The following is a 13,752-nucleotide window of genomic DNA, read 5'->3' as shown; positions in this document are numbered from 1 at the left end:
TTACTACTCGTGGATCATGTAGGCATCATTTACCCTCCTAGTCCATACCTATAATGGTAGTAATAAGTAATTTTTTTAAGTATCCACTCTAAGAAGGTTTTCCCTATAATCAGTTTTACACTGCCAAGAGTTTGAAATTTATATTTGTGTTTTAGGAGTTACCAACTATATAGTGTTACATTGTCAACTTTAGTATCACTGTCCTTACTCTCATGGCCAGAAACAACTGTGTTTCACATCTCTTGGCACTGTCCAGTGGCCTTTTGTCAGTGGGGACTGCTACTGTAGCGCTCTACAACAGCATCTAGGCGGTGGAAAGAGTTAAAGAGTAATTATTTGAAGAGAAATTTCTCCCCTGGGACAGCTGCCCAGAATGTCTGCAATTTGCAGTAATTGTTGATCTCCAATAACCTACCACTTTTGGCTGATCTGTACTTTACCTTGGAATGTTGTTGGTTGCTTCCAGCAATCTTCACACTGTGCAAGTTATTACATTGGCAATATATATCTCCCCTATGTGAAAAATTTAGTGACAGTTACGTGGGAACAAATTTTTAATCTGGCTTCTGTTGTGGGAATGACATATTAGTTCTAAAAATATTATGGAAAAGAAAGTTGCCACTCACCATATAGTGGAGATGCTGAGTGGCAGGTAAGCCCCCCAAAAAGACTATCACAAATTATCTTCCGGCCAGTATGGTCTTTGTCAAAAATAGACAACACACACACACACACACACACACACACACACACACACACACACACACACACACACACGATTGCAGTCTCTGGCAACTGAATCCAGGCATCAATACATTGCCAGGCTTCAATTACCAGAGACTGCAGTCATGTCTGTGTGATTTGCATTTATATGCACGCGTGTGCGCAATTGCGTGCATGTGCGTGTGTGTTTGTTGGTCTATTTTTGACGAAGGCCATACTTGTGACAATCTTTTTGTTGCGGCTGCCTGCCACTAAGCATCTCCGCTATATGGTGAGTGGCAACTTTCTTTTTCATAATATTTTTAAAACTAAGATGTCTTTCCAACAACTTCCCTTTTTATAACATTGTTAAAAGGTATCCTGGATTTTGCATTGTTTGGTTCTAAAATATTATATACATTCTTGGTTAATCACTTTAGTCACTTTTACATTTTGCACTTCCCAAAGTTAATTTTTCACTGCCCTTTTGCACACATCATGTATACATCAGTATAAAACATTTTCATTTTTCTCTTTATTTCACAAATACATTGAAACCTCAATTTAAATCATTGGCTAAATAACTTGTTTCTTCGTATCACAGATGCATAATATACGAGGTGTTACAATAAGGTAATGAGACTGATCTGAAAAAAAAAATGTTGCTTACTGGTTTAGTCAAGTTTAGTGTTGTCTCCTTCAAAGTAGTTCCCTCCTGATTGCACACACTTTTTCCAGTGCTTCTTCCATTGATGGTAACAATTCTGAAACTCATCTTCTGTGATATCCTCCAAGACCCTCAGCACAGCTTTTTGGATATCTTGTGTTGTTTGAAAATTGTGTCCCTTGACTGCCGTTTTGACTTTTGGAAATAGAAAAAAGTCGCACAGAGTGATATCTGGTGAATAAGGTGGCTGTGGTAGTACTGAAATTTATTTTGAGGTTAAAAATTGCTGTACTGACAGAGCAGTATGGGATGGCACATTATTGTGATGCAGAATCCAATTGTCAGCAATGTTGGCACGGACGCAAAGAACTCTAGGAAGTCTTCATAAAATTTCTTTGTAGTAATATTGGTTAACTGTTTGTCCAGGAAGCATGCACTCTTTATGAGCGATTCCCTTGGAATCAAAGAAGCACACAAGCACACATTTCACTTGTATCTTTGGCATGTGAGCTTTTTTTGGTCTGGGTGTTTGAGCACCATTGGGAACTTTGGCATTTTGTCTCTGGATTGTACTGAAAAAACCAACTTTCATCACTAGTGATAACACAGCTCGACAATTCTGGATTGATTTCCATTTGCTCTAACAGATTGGCTGCCATATTTTTCAGTGTTTCTTGCTGTTGTGGTGTGGGATTTTTAGGGACTATTTTCGCACAAATCTTTCTCATAGCAAGATATTCAGTTATGATTAGACGAACTGTTTCTTAACTGATGTTCAGTTCTTCTGCAATCATTTTGATGGATAATCTTTGATCTGATCGTACGAATTCACGTAACCTGACCAAGTTGACATCCGTCTGTGAGGTCGTCCACTGTGGTCTTCATCTTCAACATTTGTTCTGCCTTCACTAAACATTTTATGCTAATGAAAAACTTGAGCTCTTGACATAACCGCCCCTCCAAAAGCCTTCTGAAGCTTACCGTAAGTTGTCATCCCATTTTCACCCAATTTAATGCAAAAAGAAATGGTGTACCATTGCGCGATATTATGGGGTTCCATTTCTGTGATGAGAGACACAAAGACATGTTAACTTATTACAGCACAACTCATGACTGAGCAGTTGCATCACTGTGCCGCTTGGACTAGTATCTGCTTATAGACCAAGGTCAAAGATGTTGTGCCTATGCAAGCCTGCAGGATTGCCACATCTTGCAAAGAAAATCAGTCTCATTATTTTATTGTCCCACCTCATACACATCAAAGGTAAAATATTTTTTCTCTCTTTTTTTCACATTTCGTACACACATCAATATTTATTTATTTATTTATTTATTTATTTATTTTTCTTCACATTACAGGTACATAAACACTTCAGCACAGAACCTTACATATCGTCATTACAGTAATAAATCGGAGAAAGAGTGCATAAGATCCTTGTTTACATTTTCCTTATGTGATTCGCAATAGTAATTTGCTACCTAGTAGGGACTTTTGCAGTGCCTTGGATTATCTTTGATCTCTGTGTGGAGCTGGCACAGGTAACAGTGTAACACGCCTGGAGTACTAATGGTGGGGGGGGGGGGGGGGGGGTACTTTATACTGTTTGTCACTGCTTGACCGTGCACCCTGTCCACACCACGTACCTGGTAATAGCACAGCAGTCATACTGTTCTGCTCCACACTGCTGCTTGCTTGCCTGAAATTATCTGTCGAAATACGCAAGCGGGTTTAGCGGAGCCACTCAACGTAAAAACACAACACAGACCAACGTCTGGAATGAACAACTATATTCTGAGATGATAAAAGAAAGTCGCAGGTTGCACTGTTTACATTCTAATTCAGAAGTGTTATCCCAATTAATGGTTGATTAACAGTCCACAATTTCATTCGGACAAGCGGACACGTAACCAACACGACGCAGGTGATTGTTGACGATGTGGAAGCCGATTGATCGCACGAAAGGTCTTACGCTTGTCACGCATACACAGATATATGGTACCAGTGCTTCCAGACACTAGTAATTATATGGCACTGTTTGTAAAGTTACTTTTTTAGTTCTCACTTGTATGAGGATGCACGTAACCGTCGCGGCATGGCTGATTGTTATGATGCGGAACGCGATGATCGAACGCACGTTCTCACGCTTGCTACAAGACACTGGCACTTAAATGCTCTCTTTTGTGGTAAATAGTATTACTGATTCAGTTCATTCTTGGAGACCGAACATGGCGTGAATGATTGATACTGTACGGTACGACACGCAACAAGAGAATACACAAATACATTAGCAGGAGCACTGCTCATTTTTAAATTACTTATTGACGCACTATCCTCTGAATCATTTGCTTATTTTATCACTTTACTGTAATAGCATCACTTCAAATTCCATACAAACAATGCCTCTCACATGCAGAGCTACACACTACACAATATAACAGTTCCGTGTCCCGCACTCGACTCTCTAGACGCGGCTGCCCGCAAAGGTACTCCACAACTAAACCAGCGATATGACAGTTCACTTACAATGGGGCTCTTTCCTCATTGTGTTCAAACATGATGTAACTTTCATCTCACTCTTCACTATTTCCTCTGCTTGACTGAAGAGGCCACCTGCTACAAATACATGTCATCACCAACCCTACACAGGTGAACAGTGAAAGTAAAGAACTGTGAAACGCAAATGTGCACCTGTCGGCTACATCATTTAAAATAGTCAGTGTTGAACGTCCACCCCCACCCCGCATTTTTAAGCAAGTATAGCAACACAGTACATCGACACCGAGGACAATCAACGATGAAATAAAGCAGGCAAATGTCACAGAGCAGGTGCTCATAAGCCACCCATCTTGCCAGTAAATGCCAAGCATTTTGGTGTAAGGAGTGTAAACATTGGATGACTGAACAGCGGAAAAACGTGTGGAGTGACAAATCACGGTACCCAATGTAGTGATCAGATGGCAGGGTGTGGGTATGGCAAGTGCCCGGTGAACTTTGTCTGCCACTGTGTGTAGTGCCAACAGTAAAATTTGGAGGTGGTGGTTATATGGTGTGGCCATGTTATCCATGGAGGGGGCTTGCACCCTTTGTTGTTTTGCATGCCACTATCACAGCATAGGCCTACATTTATGTTTTAAGCAGCTTGGGAATGACGATTGCATCTTTCAACATTATTGAACTCCTATTAATAAGGCACGGCCTGTGGCACAGTAGTTGCATAACAATAACATCCATGTAATGGACTGGCCTGCACGGAGTCCTGGCCTGAATCCTATAGAACACTTTTGGGATGTTTTGGAATACCGTCTTCGTGCCAGGCCTCACTGACCGACATCGATACCTTTATTCAGTGCAGCACTCCGTGAAGAATGGGCTGCCATTCCCCAAGAAACGTTCTAGCACCTGACTGAAGGTATTCCTGCAAGAGTGAAAGTTAAGGGTGGGCCAACATCATATTGAATTCCAGCATCACTGATGTAGAGCGCCAGGGGCTTGTAAGTTATTTTCAGCCAGGTGTCTGGATACTTTTGATCACATAGTGTATGCTGCTCTTGGAAAGTTATATAATCTTCTATTTCTGCTATTTTATGACCTGCTACTTTAGGTCATCTAAAAGTTATGTTACATGTTCCAATGGTAGGTCTAACTGTAACTGAGAAATGTTCCTCTTTTCCCGATTTATGATACAACAATTAATCTCCTTGTTTGAAGCTTGCACTATGTCTTACTGGTCACATTAATTCTTATTATTTGTTCGGATTGAATGAACGCCTTTGTTTCACACCATTTACATCTTCCATAAATATTAGTTTTCCTGTACCTGTGACCAATATGTCTGTTGGCTTGTTTTCGTAACACTAAGTTGTCAAGCCTTCCACCTTTGGAACAATGAATAACCATTGTTCCTGACTCAGTGGAGTCTAGAAACTATTATTTAGTTTCACAAATCTCTCAAAACAATTCTTGGAAATTTCCCATATGGTGTACAACATCATAGCTTCACACATTTTGTGATCATATGGAGAAATTAAAACAAACTTTTGTTTACAAATTTTGTCAACGCGATTTATTTCTTTTCACAACAGTTGTTCATTACTCAGTTTTGCATAGTGCCACTACGATTAATCAGTTAACAAATAATCTTTCTGTGGTTGTGTGTACAAAAATGACCTTTGATTTCCATCATCTTTGGAAGGTTAAATTAAACAGCTCATTTTCTACTGATGTGACATTCAAAACATAGCATAATATATGGCCAGTCATAAACACATCAGAATCAGTTATGCATAACAACCGATATCTGCACTGTTCTGTGAGAGCAGTTGGAACTTCTTGTCTTTAATATCATCCCAAATTAAATGCAAGTATTTAAGTTTGTGCACTGGATTAACTATATGAATTTCCAGTACAGTGAAACCCCTATTTTATGTTTGTGTGAGGTCCTGACTTAAAAACTGCAAAATTGAGTAAAATGTAGAATTGCGCTAAATGTTAAAACCCCCAAAATATGAGAAAAAATCATAATCTTGACCAATACACTGTATAAAATCTGTACAAGTGAAGGAAATTAAATGTCAAATACAAAGTTAATACAATAATTTGTGGTAATGAATTTCGCAGTTCTTAAAAAATCACAGATGTGTAACACAAAGTAAAAACTCGTCAAAAAATTGAAATTGTTATCTGGGTGCAAGGTAATGAAGCTTTTTTTACGGCGTGTTATGGACACAAATTATACATCCAAACATGCGTCTTAGATATCTTTCCTTTGTGTTAATCCAAAAAAAACAAAAAACAATAATTGATGAAGATGGTGGATTAAACTGAAAACTGAGAAGTATGATGAAAAGCGTCATCTATCATGTGGAGTGTGTGTTTTCCTTCAGTAGCCAATGCCAGTTTAATTGGGTTGGGTATACGTCAAGCCACATACACACTAGGCTTGAAACATGTTTTCCAAACATATGTCTGTCTTCTTGATGTGGACACCATTTGGAAATATCTTTTAAAACTTGGAAACATATATCCCTAGCAGTGTACGTGTAGGTCAAAGGAAACTATGTTTCAGGCCAGCTACAACATGTCACCACTGCATAGTGCAAGTGTATGTATGTGTGTTGCGTTGTGTCATCTGTAATATAGAGGTCTTTAGGTGTTTTGTTTTCGTATGTTGTATTAAGTTTTTCTGGGATAAAAAGTGCAGTGGAAGAGGCAGCAGACTGTCGAGTTGTTATCATTGTACCAACCTGACAGCTGCTTGCGGAATATATGAAGCAAGTAGTACAAGAACAGTAATAGAACAAGACGCTCTGCAGAAAACTGCCACTACATTTAGTAGAATACTGAGAAAGACAGCATAGAAAAGAAAAATAAAGTAGTTTCTTGTAGATTGCTTTGAAAGGTGAAATAAATACTCAAGGCTCTGGAATTGACAAAAAAGTCAGGCTAACAGCATGTCATGTTGTGATTGCTTTCCTGAAATGCCTATCTTTTCTTTTTAAAGAGACAGTGATTGCCAGTATTTGCCAGAAATTCAAATTCATTAGATGATATCCAAGTCATAATACGGGCACTGGAGCTGTCTTCCATATTCAGTTTCTACATGTAGCAAGTTTTTCCCCCTAGTTGTTTTACAGTATGTTTTCACTCACCAAAGACGACTATATGGAAACCAACAAATCAGTTTCATACTACAACTAATCTGATTTTATCATGGGTCACCAGCTGCTCTACAAACTCTCCATCAAAATAATATCATGGTTTTTAAACCTATTCTGAAATTTTTTGATAAACACAACCTTACGCAATGAAACTATAAAACAATGAAAGATGCTTATGACCTTCAGGTCACAAGTCAGTACAAATATATTTTTTTTTTAAAAATGGACAATGATGTCTTTCATTTTGTTTGAGTGAGCCTTCAAGTTTTAATAAGGGAGCAGCACATATTACAGTTTCCTCTTCTCTAGGCATGACATGACACAGTACCAAAACAATACAGCAAATAGTTTTTGCAAACAATGTGAATACACTGAGAAATGTTTGCTGCCAGCATGGACAGAAATAAAGACAAAAAACTAAGTAGTAAACAAATGCAAAACACTGTAGGGAATAATGTTTCTAACAGAAACATGTTTTCATCATCAGTGTTGAGGTGGCTTCACACTGCTTTCTGCAGTGGTGATGTCACTAGTAGGCTTTTGACTATCAACTTTTGCCAGTGCTTGGTAATGACCCCTGTGTGAACTTTGTGCATTTCAATTATTCATTTCTTTCGTAGTATGTGCAGTATGCCATTTCAAAACAATGTTGAATATATCACAAACATCACACTATCATTAAACGTCAATCTTAAAAGCATTAATGATGTGAGGCTTCAGGAGATTTTATGGTAGCTAATGCACAATGCCTGATTCACAGGAGTAAGCTGTAATGTAGTGGATAATGTCATGATTACCTGAGTTAGAGGCTACAGGTGCACAAATCAATGCATGCCAACTTTTATCTATCCCCTCCCCCCCCCCCTCCCCTTCTTAGCATTGCTATCACATTCAGTATGATTATAACACAATATGTACTGCAATATTCGATGTTGCTAAACATCTCTGTCTGGTTACAGAATGAAGGATGAAATAAATATTTGCCTGTTTATTTCTGAATGTGTGGTCATTTCAGACTGTGTGATTAGGTAAATTTATGCAAGTGAAATGAGCAGCAATAAAATTCACAGTCTTCCTTGTCACAAATACTTCACTATTTATTTCTGAATGTGTCGTGGTTTCCTAGTGTGTGGTTAGGCAGCTAACCTAAGACAACCGCTTAAATTGCTGCAAGTGAAACGATGAGCAATAATGCTCATATTCTTCCTTGTCACAAATATTTCGCACTTTGTACAACCACAGACATATTCCCCTAAATAGTACTTGCTACAACTAAGTTTCTCCTCTCACTAACACATCCATAATATATATCAACTTGACGCTATAGCGATCGACAAATCAATAGTCTCATTCCTGGTCACCTTCACAGCACCACCACGTCATGATTATGTCGGTTCCTGCAAAAAGTAGTGTGAAACATACAAACATACTCAATCCTTCCTCATTGAGCGACGAAGCTAAACATTGCAAGTTGTGTTGCCAACGGCAGCTGTGGATTATGTCAGCATTTCCTCTCTCACGTCCACCCCCCCCCCCCCCTCCCCCATTATCATCGTCATCATCAGTGTTCTGCCAAAAGGCAGGTTTTCACATGGTAGTTATCCAGGCTGTCTGGTCTTCTGCTGTCCTCTCCAGGTCTGCATAATTTCCTCTTCCCTTTATGTCGTCTATCATCTTGTATCTCCTTCTTCCTCTCCCACAAACCAATCCTTCCAAAGCATCTGCTAGCAAGCACTCCCTTCTCCACGAATGTCCCAACCAGTTCTTTTTCCTTTCTATTACAACCTTCAGCAGACATCTTCTCTCACCAACCCTTTCCAATACTCTTTCATTACTCACTCTTTCCATGCAGCTTATTCTCTCCAGTCTCCTCCACATCCACACAAATGCTTTTTACCTTTTTTCATCCTCTCATCTCAGCATCCATGTTTCTGCTCCATATAGTGCCACACTCCAGACAAAACATTTGCCAAGCCTTTTCCTTAGTTCTTTATCTAATTTGCCACGTAAGAGTCTCCTCTTTCTGTTGAATGCCTCCTTCAATATGGCAATTCGAGTTTTCACCTCCTGGTGGCATCTGACATCTTCAGTTATTGTGCTTCCAAGATATTTAAATGCATGTACTTGGCTAATGGTAGATTGTCCTATTTTAATGTTGGGCAGTCTGCGTCTTGTACTGATGACCATACTGTTTGTTTTTGCTGTGTTTATTTGCATCCCATATTTCACACAAGCTTCATTCAGATCTTTCAGCATGTTGTTCACTGTCCACTCACTTTCTGCCACTTGATACCATGTCATCATCAAATCTTATACTTTCTATTCTCTTTCCACCAATACATATTCCTCTTTTCCCATCTAAGTTTTCGCAATAATCTCTTCAAGGTATACGATAAACAACAGCGGGGAAAGGCAACAGCCTTGTCTAACACCTCGTCCAATGCTGCTTCCTTCTGACTTTTCATTTCCAATCATTCTCCTTACTTTCTGGTGTAAATATAGATTCTGTATCAGTCGTCTCTCTTTCCGGTCTACTCCTTTCCTCTTCAAAATATCCATCAGCTTGTTCCACTGAACTCTGTCAAAAGCCTTTTCTAAATCAATAAAAACAGCTAAGATTTATGTACCTTTTTCCATATATCTTTCCCCTGTAGTTCTTAACAGGCCAATAGCATCTCTTGTTCCTTTTCCTCTTCTAAATCCGAATTGCTCCTCTGCAATCCCTCTATCTAGCTTGCCATATAGAATTCTATTCAACACTCTCAGCAAGACTTTAGCTGCATGAGAAATTAGACTGATGGTCCGATGCTCTTCACATTTTTTAGTGTTTCTCTTTTTCTCTATTGGTACCATAACTGTTGCAAAGAAGTCCTCCGGCCACTCCCCTTTGTCGTATAACTCATTACAGAGGTAGACTATTTCTTTTCTTTTCTTGCCTTGTTTCCCAGACTCTTCAACAGTTCTGCTGGCAAATCATCAATTCCAAATGCCTTCCTATTCTTCATCTCCTTCAGAGCCTTTTCTACTTCTGCTTCTGCTTCCATCTTCTGGCACATATTGCTCCTTTTCGACCTTAATTTTGCTTTCCATTTGATACCCCTTTAACAGACATTCAATATATTCTTGCCATCTGTTCAAAACCTCCTGTGGTTCTTCTGCTAGAGTACCATCCACTCTTTCTATTTCCATGTTATTCCTCTTTCTTTTATGTTCAAAAACTATCTCACTAGGCAGTCTATATATCATTTCATACTTTCCCTCTTTCTCCATTTTCTCTATTTCGTCGCATTTCAGTTTCGTCCATTTTCTCTTGCTTCTTCAGTTTCTCTTCTTAACTCATTATTCAGTTTCCTGGACCTTCTTTGTCAGAGTCCATGAGTCCTTCCCTCATTTTTATCCATTTGTCATTAACACTTTCATCAACACTACCTCTTCGCCATAAATCTGTTCTCCAGATCTGTTGCCTTTCCTACCTCTTTGAGTCTTTCTATATTTAGTCTTTCCTTTGCTTTATCTCTCCAGACTTTTTCAACTTCACTTGTATTTCTCCCATTACTAGGTTGTGATCTGAATTTATATCCACTCCTGGATAAGCTTTAGCATTCTTCAAACAGTCCCTAAACCTTTCTTGTGTCAGGATGTAGTCCAACTGATATCTTTCCCTATTCTAATTTGATATCCATGTGTAACGTCTCCATTTGTGCTGTTCAAATAATGTGTTTACTCACTGCTAATGCATTTTCTTTACAGAAACTAATTAGTCATTCACCTCTCTCATTTCTTATTCCTAATCCAAATTTTCCTACTGCATCTTCATCTCTTCCTTCACCCACCACTGCATTCCAGTCCCCCATGATGATAACACAGGCATTTCTATTTTCTTTCTCGATGAGTTCTTGTATTTTCTCATAATATTCTTCCACTTCCTCATCTCTATGCTGCCTGGTTGGCATATATACCTGTATTAAAACCAAATCTTTTTAACTACCCTTCAGTAATATCATCATCAGTCTTCCATCAATATATTGTACCTTCGTTACCTTATTTTTCAACTTTTTCCCTATCGATATTCCCACTCCATTTTCACCACTCTTGATTTCCCCTGAGTAAAAGAGCTTATAATCTCCACTTTTATCTCCCCATCTCATTTCACACAAACTGAGAGCATCTAATCTGTTCCTTTTCATCTCCTGTTTTGCATTCTCTAGCTTTCCTGCTTGCAGTAGTGTCCTCACATTCCATGTTCCAGTCCTTATCTTTCCTCCCTTCACTGTCCCTTTCTTCCTTTAAAATACATCTACTCTCAATGTGTTCCCCTCCCGGAGATCTGAATGAGGGGAAGTTTTAACTCCGGAGTCTTTCACATGGAGAGACATACCATGTGCTGCTTGGGAATGTAACGTGGTAGTTTCCCATTACTTTACACATAGGCAGGAGGATGCCCAGCCTAAAGTCAGCCGCTCGCCATGAGTCAGACACAGTCTGTAGCTACCCCTCTGGGTTTCAGTCGCTACTTGTACTTTTTTGTACCCAAAGAGGAAAGGTGTCTCTCCATCACCAGCTCTGCCATACCGAAGTCCATCTTCTCTGCCTTTGCTGCTGTTGAGGTCTGCCCCCCCCCCTCCCCCTCACAACAGCCTAAAATATTTCCTTAACTCCCCCATCACCCATGATGTGAACTGTCTGTGTTTTGTCACTTATAACTCATTCAGTCACCTCAAATGTCAATAGGAAGAAAATGGAACAAAGTCAGGTCAGATTTTGAGTAAGAAAGTATAACCGAGTAAACATTACTAGGAAGAAATATAAAAACAGAGAATGTTTAGTATTGGTCTTATGGGTTTTTCAGAGGGGCTATGAATTTACGATGTAGCATTGTGAAAAATGTAAAATCAGAGAAGGAAAACTCAAAGCTCCACTGTATTCCTTTTTGTGCATTTACTATAGCAGAAATTAACATATCATATTGTCTTTAAAACTCAGTGTAAATCGATACCAACTGTATTAACTGTTCATTAACAGTAGTGATCACAGCTAAGTGCTGTATCTTCTGATCAGTGCTTTTAGCATATTTATTCATGTATCTATGGAGATTTTCCATGTTTTTAAGTGTCATCCTCTTTATGTGAAAGGCTAACTACTGTGTGACTGAAACTTTTCAAAGCTCTTTTAGTTATTTTGCTTGCTCTTTGATCAACTTAAGCAATTGCTTCTGTTCATTTTCAATTGAATCAATTATTGATTTGAAATAGGAGGCATCCCGAACAATATTTTACTAATTTCACCCACAAAATTTAAGACACATCTTTTCCTACAGCTCTCATGTCTTGTTACTTGTCCAATTAAACCTTGCAATTTCCGGATCTTCTTGAAATGCCATTCTAAAGCTTGCTCTGCAGCAGTACACTCCTTATTGCTTATCCCAAACAATCTTTTAGTCTCATCAGCTGTTCCTTGAAGTTCTCCCAAATTAATATAGCATAGATTTGTACCTAGCTAGTAGTATCATTATATAAGACTTGAAATTGTTCATGTGTGTACACTGCTACAGTACAGCTCACTGGGTGCAACAGTCATGTCAGTTTCCACATCTGAAACTCAAGAAAAAGTTCTTTTTCAGTAGAACTACTATAACCTATTGGCATTCATTATTAAAAAATTTGTTTCTCTTTAAACAAATGACCACATTTGGGCCTTTTGTCCTTATAACAGTGTATGGACCATGCCACTGCATGTCTAGCTTATGGCTTCTGCCCCTTTCAATGCTCCCATCATACAACAGAACTTGCATCTTTTCTAAGATCATCCACAGCTTGTGGTCTAGTGGCTAGCATTGATACCTCTGCATCAAGGTGTCCTGGGTTTGATTCTCAGCCGGGTCGGGAATTTTCTCTCCTCGGGGACAATATGTTTGTGTTGCCCTCATTGTCTCATCATCATTTGGGAAATGATAAGATAGGAACTGGAAAGATTGGGAACTTGTATGGGTGGTGATGGCCACAATGTTGAGTGCCCCACAAACCAACATCATCATCATCATCATCGTAAATAGTCTTCAAGGCTTGCCACCAGTGGCAAACCCGTGAAGACTATTTACAACACATCCACTGGGAAAGCTTGAAGAATCACATCATCTTCATCATCATCATCATTTTAAAATCTTTCACATTCTGGTCTCTAACATAGTACTGTTTGTTCTTCCCCTTACACTGTTTATTATAATCTCTGTTACAATGGTGCATCTATCTCATTTCTTCTTTAATTTGAGTACATAATCATCATCATTGTATGTAACATCTGAGGATCTCTTTGCAATATCCCTGGTATATTACATGCTGTAACAAAAATAACTCGTGGTGTATAATTTATGGCGCTATGGGGTGTGGTATTATACACAAATCTATGAATGGAACCATTCATCCCAGTTTAATTGAGCCCTGTTAATATAGTGTCTCAGGAATTCTGTAATAGTTTGCTGTGATAGTTCCAATTCTCCATTTGATAGGTGGTGGTGGTGGTGGTGGTGGTGGTGGTGGTGGTGGTAGGAGGCCTGTAACATGTCAATCCTTAACAATCTGCACGCTGTCTTTAGTGTGTCATTCAAAAAATTTCTACCATTGTCACTGAGTGTTAATGAGGGTATTTCAAACTTTAGAATAATTCTGTTCACTAGGCCATGTGCCACTGTATCTTTGGCTTGCTTTTCTGTTGGTTATGCTACAGTG

Source organism: Schistocerca gregaria, chromosome 7 (assembly GCF_023897955.1).
Source record: "Schistocerca gregaria isolate iqSchGreg1 chromosome 7, iqSchGreg1.2, whole genome shotgun sequence".
Taxonomy (NCBI): Eukaryota; Metazoa; Arthropoda; class Insecta; order Orthoptera; family Acrididae; genus Schistocerca; species Schistocerca gregaria.
The sequence above is the reverse complement of the archived record's forward strand: the minus strand, read 5'-3'. Positions refer to the sequence as shown.